This window comes from Oncorhynchus kisutch, linkage group LG10 (genome assembly GCF_002021735.2).
Source record: "Oncorhynchus kisutch isolate 150728-3 linkage group LG10, Okis_V2, whole genome shotgun sequence".
NCBI classification, from domain to species: domain Eukaryota; kingdom Metazoa; phylum Chordata; class Actinopteri; order Salmoniformes; family Salmonidae; genus Oncorhynchus; species Oncorhynchus kisutch.
The window spans coordinates 41,621,871-41,635,637 of record NC_034183.2 but is presented as its reverse complement, the minus strand read 5'-3'; positions in this window follow the sequence as shown (position 1 = coordinate 41,635,637).

Genomic DNA, 13,767 nt, shown 5'->3' with positions numbered 1-13,767 from the left:
AATTGTTTTTTTCCTCATCAATCTACACACAATACCCCATTATGACAAAGCAAAAACAGTATTTTAGACATTTTTGCAAATATATTATAAATAAACAACTGAAATATTCCATTAACATAAGTATTCAGACTCTTTACTCAGTACTTTGTTGAAGCACCTTTAGCAGTGATGAGTGTTCTTGGGTATGATGCTACAAGCTTAGCACACCGGTATTTGGGGAGTTTCTCCCATTCTTCTCTGCAGATCCTCTCAAGCTCTGTCAGGTTGGATGGGGAGCGTTGCTGCACAGCTATTTTAGGTCTCTCCAGAGATGTTAGATCAGGTTCAATTCCGGGCTCTGACTTGGCCACTCAAGGATATTCAGAGACTTGTCCCGAAGCCATCCCTGCATTGTTTTGCCTGTGTGCTTAGTTGTCCTGTTGGAAGGTAAACCTTCACCCCAGTCTGAGGTCCTGAGCGCTATGGAGCAGGTTTTCATCAAGGATCTCTTTGTACTGTTCATCTTTCCCTCGAGCCTGACTAGTCTCCCAGTCTCTGCCACTGAAAAACATCCCCACAGCATGATGCTGCCACCACCATGCTTCACCGTAGGAATGGTGCCAGGTTTCCTCCAGGCGTGATGATTGGCATTCAGGCCAAAGAGTTCAAACTTGTTTTCATCAGACCAGAGAATCTTGTTTGTCATGGTCTGAGAGTCCTTTAGATGCCTTTTGGCAAACTCCAAGCGGGCTGTCATGTGCCTTTTACTGAGTAGTGGCTTCCGTCTGCCCACTCTACCATAAAGGCCTGATTGGTGGAGTGCTGCAGAGATTGTTGTCCATCTGGAAGTTTCTCCCATCTCCACAGAGGAACACTGGAGCTCTGTGAGAATGACCATTGGGTTCTTGGTCACCTCCCTGACCAAGGCACTTCTCTCCCGATTGCTCAGTTTGGCCGGGTGGCCAGCTCTTGGAAGAGTTTGGGGGTTCCAAACTTCTTCCATTTAAGAATGATGGAGGTCACTGTGGTTTTGGGGACCTTCAATGCTGCAGAAATGTTTTGGTACTCTTGACACAATCCTGTCTCGACACAATCCTGTCTCGGAGCTCTATGGACAATTCCTTTGACCTCATGGCTTGTGCTTTGCTCTGACATGCACTGTCAACTGTGGGACCTTATATAGACAGGTGTGTGCCTTTTCAATTCATGTCTAATCAATTGAATTTTCCACAGGTGAACTCCAATCAAGTTGTAGAAACATCTCAAGGATGATCAATGGAAGTCTCAAGTCTCATAGCAAAGGGTCTGAATACATATGGGTATTTCTGTTCTTTATTTTTTTATATATTTACAGAAATAACTAAAAAAACAGTTTTTGCTTTGCCATTATGGGGTATTGGGTGTAGATTGATGAGGACAGACATTTTCCATAAACAAAATGCGTAAAAAGTCAAGGGGAATGAATACTTTCTGAAGGCACTGTATCTAGTAGCCAATATCAGGGTAACAGTCACAGTAAGCACACACATACAAAGCATGAACAACAGTGCACCCATTGTCAATACTTTGAATCAAAAACAAACAATAGTCAGTATTCATAACTTAATTTTTTTGGGGGTGTAAAACTAACATGAAATATGTCTCAGACTCAGACTTATAAACAGAAGTCCAGCCTCCCGAGTGGTGCATGGGTCTAAGGCACTGCATCGCAGTGCTTGATGCATCACTACAGACGCAGGTTCAATCCCAGGCTGTGTCACAACTAGCCGTGTCCGGGAGTCCCATAGGGTGGCACACAATTGGCCCAGCGTCGTCCGGGTTAGGGGAGGGATTAGCTGGGGAGGTTTTACTTGGCTCATTGTGCTCTAGTGACTCCTTGTGTCTGGCCGGGCACCTACCTGCAGGCTGACATCGGTCGTCAGTTGAACAGCGTTTCCTCCGACACATTGGTGCAGCTGGCTTCCGGGTTAAGCATGCGGGTGTTAAGGAGCATGGTTTGGCGGGTCATGTTTCGGAGGATGCATGACTCAACCTTTGCCTCTCCCGAGCGTGTTGGGGAGTTGCAGTGATGAGACAAGATCGTAATTCGATCACAATTAGATCCTTGAAAAAATAAATAAATAAATATAAAAAATAAACAGAAGTCCGAACTCCGGTGGTATGGTAGCGCAATGTACGGTAGTTGCCTGGGAAGAAATGGAAGAAAAACAACAGTCCTCAATCAAAACCGTTTAACCTATAGCAGCACACTTTTGACACACCCACTCCTTTCCACATGCCCACTACTTTCCTTCCATCACACCCACTCGACCATACTCCGGTCGCCTATGTTAACCTGGCCAGCTGGACATGATTATTTCTAGTAACAAATTCCTCATCAGCCAATTACAAATGCTGACTTTGACTAATAGCTCAGTGTTGAGAACCTGACTTTGGTCGTTTTTGCTGTTTGCAGCAAGTTTGAATCCCAGGGAAGGTTCTTTTGAGATGTCGAATTCAATTTATTGTGATCGTGTGTTGTGAAAGGAAGTGCAGCCAAAACCTTGCAAATGAAGATTATAAATATAGCTGATAAGCAGCTGCATGGAGTACCTATTGCAGACCGACACATGCTGCAGGCTATTGCCACAGGGGTGTAAAATTAGTGCTGCCGGAGAGCACCGAAGCGATGCTCCGCCACCTCTCAGAATGTTGCTTGTTGAATGAACTTTAGACCAAAGCTGGAACCATGTCTCCCAAGATCACTTAAAGGGATAGCTTACCCAAATTACAACATTTCACATTGGTTTCCTATACCTTGTAAGCAGTCTATGGACAAGATATGACAGAAATCCACACTTTGGTTTAGTTTACCTGGCACTGTTTCCACATGCTAATGTTTTTAGCATCCGTGGCACAAATCTCATTCAAGCCATTTGCGGCAAGTTCGAATCCCAGGTGAGATATTGTTTTTTCCTTTGAAATGTAGAATGACATTTATTGGATCTCCATTAGCCGACGCCAATGGCAACAGCTAGTTTTACTGGGGTCCGACACATAGCGAAAAAGACATTACAGACAAAATACTTTACAATTTATGTACATTTAAAACATGAACATGTAGTGTGCAGCTACACATACATGTCAGTACATAGACACAACAAGTAGATCATGTGGGAGAGGCGTTGTGCCATAAGGTGTTGCTCTATTAGTTCACTTGCACTATATGAGTTGGAAGGGAGTTCCATGCAATCATGGATCTGTATAATATTGTATATTTCCTTGACCGGTGAAAATAACCCCTGGTGGCATGCCTGGTGGGGTAAGTGTTTGGGTTAGTGCTGTGTGTAAGTTGATTATGCAAACAATTTGACATTTCCAGCACATTGTTTCTTATAAAAAAAAAAGAAGTGACGCTGTCAGTCTTTCCTCAACTCTTAGCCAAAAGAGACTGGCTGTAAGAGAGGCGGACCAAAATGCAGCGTCGTTAGTTTTGTACATCTTTAACGGAGATGAAAGTACAACAATCTACAAAAATAAAATAAAATAAAAATAACTGTCCTATTTGGTGCCACAAACACAAAGACAGGAACACTCACCCACAAGAGACCTAAAGAATATGGCTGCCTAAATATGGTTCCCAATCAGAGACAACGATAAACACCTGCCTCTGATTGAGAACCACTCTAGGCAACCATAGACTTACCTAGAGTACTACTCTAACCACAATCCCATACCTACAAACAACCCCAGACAAAACAAATCACATAAATCCCCATGTCACCCCTGGCCTCACCAAAATACTAACGAAAACACAGAATAGTAAGGCCAGGGCGTGACACTGGCATGCATATTATTGATATTAACCCTCTGATTCCAATGAAGAGCAAAACGTGCCACTCTGTTCTGGGACAGCTGCAGCTTGACTTTATCATGGACAGACCTCTCCCCACCTTTACAACTATTGCATCTATATGTCTATATGTTGAATCCATGGTAACACCAGTCTAAGATAACACCAAGTCATTTAGTCTCCTCAACAGCCACACAATACATTACCAGATTCAGCTGAGGTCTAGACTTCAGGGAATTATTTGTGCCGAATACAATGCAGCCTGTTTGTTGCTGTTTCCATCTGTCCTGCGACCTGCCCTGCACAATAGCAGGTCTATTTTGCACCAGAGAAGTCATTCATTGTTCCCTCGTTGAAATCAGATTTGAAAGCAGATTGATGTTTATTGGGATGAGTCTTGTCCTTGAGTCACAACTGAGTCATTTCCACTAGATGGGCCAGCTGCAAAGTATAAATGTGACCTTATTCAGGAAACTAGGCATATGGCGCAAGTCATGACTTCACAGGAGAGCCTTTGAATGTAAAAAATATGTTATCAAAATGCGTTTTTTTGCCAGACATTTGATCAAATTTGATAATATTTGATAAAATAGCCTGTCACATAATTTAATCAGTCAGAGACATGACATCAGGGAGTTTTGCGAAGAAGAGGCTATGGACATAACATTCCCTGCATCAAAGTCAAGGGCAGGACAGAAACAGGCTCTCCGAATATAGATTCCCTTGTTCATGTGTGGTTTGGACAGACAAGTCATCAGCACTATCTGCATTGCCTCTATTCACATGACTCTCTCCTAACACACACTCCATACGTTGCTGCTATAAAAAAAATATCCTGCTGCTCAGCCACTTTACCCCTGGTTGTATGCATATAACTATGCATATAACTATCTCGACTATCACTAATATCGTCACTGATATTGTTCTTGTACAAACTGTATATGTTATTTATTTTGACACTATCTTTTTCTGATGTTGCTACTATGCAAGTAACCATTTGTCTGTACCGTTTACACCTTCTGCAGAGACCATCCACTTAGCAATACTTATTGATATATAAAATGAATATTGATATGTCTGGCCGTAACATGATTTTGTGACATACCACAACAATATCATGTGACCGTATCAAGTGTCCACCACATAAATATATGGTGCATGCATCTGTTTATGTACTGTACATGTGCACCTCACTCAGGTTTCAACCCAGGTTGCATGGTCTTATGGAATACTATGTGATAAGTGCATGTGTAACAGTATATAAAGTATGCTAATGTGCTGGTGTGAAGGCATTTGGGCAGTGGTGTAAAGTACTTAAGTAAAAATACTTTAAAGTATTACTTCAGTCGTTTTTTGTGGTATCTGTACATTACTATTTATATTTTTGCCAACTTTTACCTCACTACATTCGTAAAGAAAATAATGTACTTTTTACTCCATACATTTTCCTTGACACCCAAAAGTACTCGTTACATTTTGACATGAAATTTGTCCAATCACACACTTATCAAGGGAACATCCCTGGTCATCCCTGCTGCCTCTGATCTGGCAGACTCTGTAAACACAAATGCATTGTCTGAGTGTTGGAGTGTGCCCCTGGCTATCAGTCAATTAAAAAAATAAATACAAAAATACAATTGTGCCATCTGGTTTAATGTAAGGAATTTTTAATTATTCATACTTTTACTCAAGTATGACAATTTAATACTTGTCCTGCCCTTTGTTGTCTGTTTTGGTTAGGCCAGGGTGTGACTAGGGTGGGCATTCTATGTTCTTTTTTCAATGTGTTTGTATTTCTTTGTTTTTGGCCGGGTATGGTTCTCAATCAGGGACAGCTGTCTATCGTTGTCTCTGATTGGGAACCATACTTAGGTAGCTCTTGCCCACATGGGTTTGGTGGGTAGTTGTTTTCTGTATTGTTAGTTTCCTTACAGAACTGTTCGTTTTCCTCTTTGTTATTTTTTTGTTCTAGTGTTCAGATTTTAATAAAATATCATGAACACGTCTCACGCTCCACCTTGGTCCAGTCATTCACAGGAAGAGGATCGTAGTACTTTTTCCACCACTGGATGTGGCTGGGGTTTATAGCATTTCTTTCACATGTGCCTGGGTAAATGTCATCTAATATTTATAATTTTTTTATCTGGACACGTTCTGTTTACCTGGAATTGTTCGTTGATGTAGGCTACTACCACTTATAGTCTTAATCTTTACTACACTACTCACTGTTTAGCACATGACCTCACATGTGAATCCTTAACCAGATGGGTGGGGCTGGCTTAAGAGGATGTGAACAATACTGAATGGGTGTAGACCAAGGAGAGCTCTCCAGTAGGTGCCAAAACTTTCAAATGCCCTTTTCTCAAAAGTGAGTTTACAAGTTTCAAAGCAGAACGACTTTGCCATTGATCCTCAAATGCAGTGTACGATATACCATTTTGTAGCTCTGAGTGTCTACTTTTATCCAATGTAAAAAAAAAAAAACATTTCAAATTTTGCTACATCAGACCGATTTGAGCTGGTCAGTCAAATGTGCTTTATTGTAAAAATGAATGAAAACACAAATTTACTTTGTCTTAAAGGGGGCAGTATTTTGATGTTTGGATGAAAAACGTACCCAAATGAAACTGCCTATTTCTCAGGCCCAGAATCTAGAATATGCATATAATTGTCAGATTATGATAGAAAACACTAAAGTTTCTAAAACTGTCAAAATATTGTCTGTGAGTATAACAGAACTGATATTGCAGGCGAAAACCTGAGGAAAATCCAACCCTGAAGTGCTGTTTTTCCTGAAAGCTCTCTGTTCCATTGCCTGCCTTCGGCTCCATTTAAAGGGATATCAACCAGATTCCTTTTCCTATGGCTTCCACATGTTGTGAACAGTCTTTAGACATAGTTTCAGGCTTTTATCTTGAAAAATGAGCGAGAAAGATCACATCGCATCATTGGATGGCTGGGTGCCAGCAGCGTTTTGCATGTGCAACAGCTTGGAGCAGACATTTTCTCTCTCTCTCCGATTGAAGCTACAGTCCAGTTGAAATATTATCGATTATATATTGTAAAAACAACCTGAGGATTGATTATAAAAAACGTTGACATGTTTCTATGAACTTAGCGGATATTATTTGGAATTTGTGTCTGCCCCGTCGTGACCGCTCGATCCTGTGGATTTCTGAACATTTCTGCCAACCAAATGGAGGTATTTTGGATATAAAAATAATCTTTCTGGAACAAAAATAACATTTATTGTGTAACTGGGAGTCTTGTGAGTGCAAACATCCGAAGATCATCAAAGGTAAGTGATTCATTTTGTTGCTTTTCTGACTTTCGTGACCAATCTATTTGGCTGCTAGTTGTTTGTAATGTTTTGTCTGCAGAGAGAGATGTCCTTACATAAACGCTTGGTATGCTTTCGCCGAAAAGCTTTTTTGAAATCTGACACGCCAGGTGGATTAACTTCTTATGGTATAGGGGACGCTTGCGTCCCACCTGGTCAAAAGCCAGGGAAAATCAAATGTTCATTAAATCACACATGTAAGATACTAAATTAAAGCTACACTCGTTGTGAATCCAGCCAACATGTCAGATTCTAAAAAGGCTTTTCGGCAAAAGCCGGTATAAGAAGCTATTATATGATGATAGCACAACAGCAAACAAAGAGAGTAGCACATTTCAACCCTGCAGGCACTCCACAAAACGCAGAAATAAAATATAGAACATGCCTTACCTTTGACAAGCTTCTTTTGTTGGCACTCCAATATGTCCCATAAACATCACAATTGGTCCTTTTGTTCGATTAATTCCGTCCAAATATATCCAAAATGTCCATTTATTTGGCGCGTTTGATCCAGAAAAAAACAGCTTCCAATTTGCGCAACGTCACTACAAAATATCTATAAAGTTGCATGTAAACTTTGCCAAAACATTTCAAACTGCTTTTGTAATACAACTTTATGTATTTTTAAACGTTAAAAATTGATCAAATTGAAGACGGGTCTATCTGTGTTCAATACAGGAAGACAACAAACCCTCCCTACTTTTCAAGTCTTGCGCAATTCTCAGTGCTACCCAGTTCCTAGATGGCCGTACTTCTTCATTGCACAACGGAATAACCTCAACCAAATTCCAAAGACTGGTGGCATACAGTGGAAGCCGTAGGAACTGAAAACACGTGCCTAAGAAATATCGTTTCCCAATGAGAACTCACTGAACAGACAGACCTAAAACAAATACAATTCTGAACTGTTAGCCCTCTGGGTTTTGCACCCTACATAAGTTCTGTTATACTCAGACATGATTCTGTCATGATGGTCGTATGGAGGAGATCAAGGCGCAGCGTATTGTGAATACATGATACTTTTAATAAATATAGACATTAAACAAACTATACACAATAACAAAACGAACGTGACGCTATGATACAAAAGTGCAAACACAGGCAACTAGACATAGACATAGACAATAACCCACGAAATACCCCGGGCCGAACACCTAAACCTATATGGGATGGTGTGGGTGGGCATGACTCTGAGGTGGCAGTTCTGGCTCAGGACGTGGACCCTGCTCCATTTCACCCTTACTTAATGTCTCTGGAGCGGGAACCCTCACCGCCGACCACGGACTAGAGGATGCCACTGGACTGATGGTCGAGTCTGGAGTGAGTGGCCGATCCGGACTGAAGGGAGACTCTGGCGGATCCGGACTGGAGGGAGACTCTGGCAGATCCGGACTGGAGGGAGACTCTGGCAGATCCGGACTGGAGGGAGACTCTGGCAGATCCGGACTGGAGGGAGACTCTGGCAGATCCGGACTGGAGGGAGACTCTGGCAGATCCGGACTGGAGGGAGACTCTGGCAGATCCGGACTGGAGGGAGACTCTGGCAGATCCGGACTGGAGGGAGACTCTGGCAGATCCGGACTGGAGGGAGACTCTGGCAGATCCGGACTGGAGGGAGACTCTGGCAGATCCGGACTGGAGGGAGACTCTGGCAGATCCGGACTGGAGGGAGACTCTGGCAGATCCGGACTGGAGGGAGACTCTGGCAGATCCGGACTGGAGGGAGACTCTGGCAGATCCGGACTGGAGGGAGACTCTGGCAGATCCGGACTGGAGGGAGACTCTGGCAGATCCGGACTGGTAGGTTCCGGACTGCGACCCGTCGTGGTAGGTTCCGGACTGCGGCCCGTCGTAGGTGGTTCCGGTCTGCGGCCCGTTGTAGGAGGTTCCGGTCTGTAGACTGTTGCCGGACGCTCTGGACTGGTTACTGTTGCCGGACGCTCTGGACTGGGTACTGTAGCCGGACGCTCTGCACTGGGTACTGTAGCCGGACACTCTGGACTGGGTACTGTAGCCGGACGCTCTGGACTGGTTACTGTTGCCGGACGCTCTGGACTGGTTACTGTTGCCGGACGCTCTGGACTGGTTACTGTAGCCGGACGCTCTGGACTGGATACTGTAGCCGGACGCTCTGGACTGGATACTGTAGGAGGTTCCGGTCTGTAGACTGTTGCCGGACGCTCTGGACTGGGTACTGTTGCCGGACGCTCTGGACTGGGTACTGTAGCCGAGGCGCACTATAGGCCTGGTGCGTGGTGCACTATAGGCCTGGTGCGTGGTGCGTGGTGCCGGCACTGGTGGTACCGGGCAAGGGACACACACCTCAGGGCGAGTGCGAGGAGCAGGAACAGGGAGTACTGGACTCTGGAGGCGCACTGGTGGCCTGGTGCGTGGTGCCGGCACTGGTGGTACTGGGCCGAGGACACGCACCTCAGGGCAAGTGCGGGGAGGAGGAACAGGGCGTACTAGACTGCCGAGGTGCACTATAGGCCTGGTGTGTGGTGCCGGCCCTGGTGGTACCGGGCTGGGGACACGCACCTCAGGGCGAGTGCGAGGAGCAGGAACAGGGAGTACTGGACCCTGGAGGCGCACTTGTGGCCTGGTGCGTGATGTTAGCACTGGTGGTACTGGATAGACCGGACCGTGAAAATGCACTGGAGGTCTCGAGCTAATGGCCTGCACAACCCGTCCTGGCTGGATGGTGACTCTAGCCCGGCATGTGCGGGGCGCAGGCACAGGATGCACTTAATAAAGATAGACACTGAACAAACTATACAAAATAACAAAACGAACGTGAAGCTATGATACAAAAGTGCTAACACAGGCAAATAGACATAGACAATAACCCAAGAAATACCCAAAGAAGATGGCTGCCTAAATATGGTTCCCAATTAGCGACAACGATAAACAGCTGCCTCTAATTGAGAACCAATCTAGGCAACCATAGACATACATAAACACCTAGATAGTACACGACCCCATAAACCTACAAAACCCCTAGACAGTACAAAAACACATACATCACCCATGTCACACCCTGACCAAAACAATAAAGAAAACAAAGAATACTAAGGTCAGGGCGTGACACAGATTCAAACAGTTTTAGAAACTTCAGAGCGTTTTCTAAAGTGTCTGTCTGGGATGGCTGCTATATGTCGTGGAAATATTCAGTCAATAATATTTCTCAAATACTGAAGCCTGTTATTACAATATAATAAAAGCTGAGCTGGTTCATGAAAACAACTCCCTTTCCAGTCTTGGCACACACTCATTATACAGGTTAAATCCTTACATCACACACATAGTAACTCCTCTTTATGATTAATCCCCTCTGGCATTTAGCCAACGTTATCTTTTCGCCTTTCACTAATTTTAGTTTGGTTTCATATTTTTGCATGGCAACATTATAGCCAGCAATGGTTAAAAAATAAACAGACATGTCATCCTGCTAATTCCTCTGAAATGAGCACACATGTTCTGGAAAATTCCCAATAGGGTTAGCAGTGTGTTTAAGTTTAAAATCTGATTTTATGACTGTGGCTATGTCAGCTAGCAACCACTCTGCAGAGCTGCCTCCAGAACACGATTCATGATGAAAAATGCTAACCTGCACCTCTTCCTTCCTCTTAAGAAGAGTAGGGAATTTTGCAGGGCAGATGGAAAGCAACAGACAGCCTGGGGTAATTTGCGGTCCCAGCCACAAAGGCTAACTACATCGTGGTTAGCCTTTGAAGACCCTGCTAGCTTGATAGCCAGCTAGCACATAGGCTAACTGCTATGCCAAGCAGCTTCTCAGATCCTTAGCCGGCAGGATCACTGGACAGATAGCAGCCATCGCAGCAACTGCTGCCAACCTCGTCGCGGGTATCAGTAAAATAAATGAATGGAAGTACAATATATATGGAGATCGTTTAGTGCCTATAACAAGGGGTTAACTAGATGTCAAAATAAATACAATTGTTTCCTGATCTTCCTGATATCTCAGATCTAGGACAGACACTTCAGAACAAACTTCCTTTCGATAATTTTTTTGTTACTCTCTGTTTATCCATGTGTGTAGCTGTATTTCAATGTGTTTCTATGGGATAATAGCAGTAAGGCCAAAATCAATGTTTCATCAAATAACTGGTTTATAGATATTTGTTTCATAACATAAGGGTTTCTCAAACTCAAATAGCTAAATTATCCTTGGTATGACCATCTTAAAACAATTCCATATGTTAGACCCAAGATCAGGAGTGTCAAATTCATTCAACAGAGGGTGGAGTGTCTGTGTGTTTTAGTTTTTTTCCTTTCAATTAAAGACCTAGACAAACAGGTGAGGGGAGTTCCTTACTAATTAGTGACCTTAATTCATTGCTTAAGTACAAGGGTGCAGCGAAAAACAGCAGACACTCGGCCCTCGGTGGAATGAGTTTTACACATGTGCTCTAGAGGGAGGAGCTTCATGGAGTACCTCTTGCAGACCGACACATAGTGCTGCCGGAGCGCACAAGAGTGACGCTCTGATATTTCTCCGAATGGTGCTAATTTAATCAAGTTTATTTCAAAGCTGAGTCAATGTCTTCCAAGACCAAAAACACCACTTAATGTATTATGTAGGCTACACTTACATGTACAACATTTTATATGCATTATTATAATCATCCACTTTACCACAAAAGCTTGACGAGAAGGGGCCTCAAACTATGGTTACTATACCCCAAATACTCTGTCAACCGCCTTAGTTGCCTACGCCACCTGTCAGCGCGGGTAATAACATGACAGTTATTTGACAAGACCACAAGGCTCTTCTACTCTTTTTTTTTACAATGTACCCCTATTCCTTTATCTTTTTTTATGAATGCAACTGGATGAGCAAAAACGTGCAATTTTCTCATATGCGAAAGCATGCCTTTGAATTTTTTCTAACCATTCTGTTATTTTCACAGTAAATAATTGTATAATCAACAGTATCATACTGTATAAACTGAATACAGGAGATTACCAAAATTAAATTGCATTGTAGGAAAATATTAAACGTCTAGGAAATATTAGATTTATTTTGGACGTTACCGTAATATTTTATGCATTTTGGGCTTTACTGTAACATATGCTACATAAAATACAGTAGCAGTCCACTTAGTGTATATGTGAATGTTCAAAATAGAATGCCACGCAAAGAGCACAAGGTCGACAAAATCAAAGCACATTCTCTGAAGTAAGAGGTGAACGTTTTTCTGCATTTCGAAATGGCTTGTAATTCCATCCCACAGAATACAGTATCATACCGTATTTTTGGAATGTGAAAAACCTTTTAACCATGCTTAAATCTTTGTTGTTGTTTTGACAGTATTATATAATTATTATAATTCTATAATAAAACAAACAGTAAAGTACCATAGAAATAATTTACAGTAAATAGGCCCACACAGTAAATGATACCATATATTCCAAAGAAACTTTGGTATAGTAGTACATTACTGTAACGGCACAGCATTATGGGAATGGCAACTGCCAACTTTTCAAACAATTGATTGAGCGACATCAAGGTCTAAAGTGAACCAACCAAACAATGTATGTACAATATATATATTATTTACAAAATTAATTACACTGAATATTACACTGTTGTGAAAAACTGTGATTTCTATGGTACATTTTTTAATTTATCAACAATAAAATACTTCTTCACAACAGTATCTCGGACCTGCCTGGTGTGTTCCTTGTTCTTCATGATGCTCTCTGCGCTTTTAACGGACCTCTGAGACTATCACAGTGCAGGTGCATTTATACGGAGACTTGATTACACACAGGTGGATTGTATTTATCATCATTAGTCATTTAGGTTAACATTGGATCATTCAGAGATCCTCACTGAACTTCTGGAGAGAGTTTGCTGCACTGAAAGTAAAGGGGCTGAATAATTTTGCACGCCCAATTTTTCCGTTTTTGATTTGTTAAAAAAGTTTGAAATATCCAATAAATGTCGTTCCACTTCATGATTGTGTCCCACTTGTTGTTGATTCTTCACAAAAAAATACAGTTTTATATCTTTATGTTTGAAGCCTGAAATATGGCAAAAGTTCGCAAAGTTCAAGGGGGCCGAATACTTTCACAAGGCACTGTAGTTATTTTAAGTGATTGCCTATCCAATATACTGTGACTATGGGGTCATATTTCACTTGCAAAGGCTTCCACTAGATGTCAACAGTCTCTAGAATGTTGGTTTAGGCTTCTACTGTGAAAGGGGAGCGAATAAGAGCTGTTTGAACCAGGGGTCTGGCTGAAAGCCATGAGTTGTTGATTGTGCGCGGCCGTGAGCTAGAGCTCCCTTCCATTTAGTTTCTAAAGACAAAGGAATTGTCCAGTTGAAACATTATTGAAGATTTATGATAAAAGCATCCTAAAGATTGATTATATACATCGTTTGACATGTTTCTACGAACTATAATGGAACTTTTTTGACTTTTCGTCTGGACTTAGTACACGCGCCTTGTGCATTTGGATTACTAGACTAAACGCGTGAACAAAAAGGAGGTATTTGGACATAAAGATTAACTTTATTGAACAAAACAAACATTTATTGTCTAACATGGAGACCTCGGAGTGCAATCAGATGAAGATCATCAAAGGT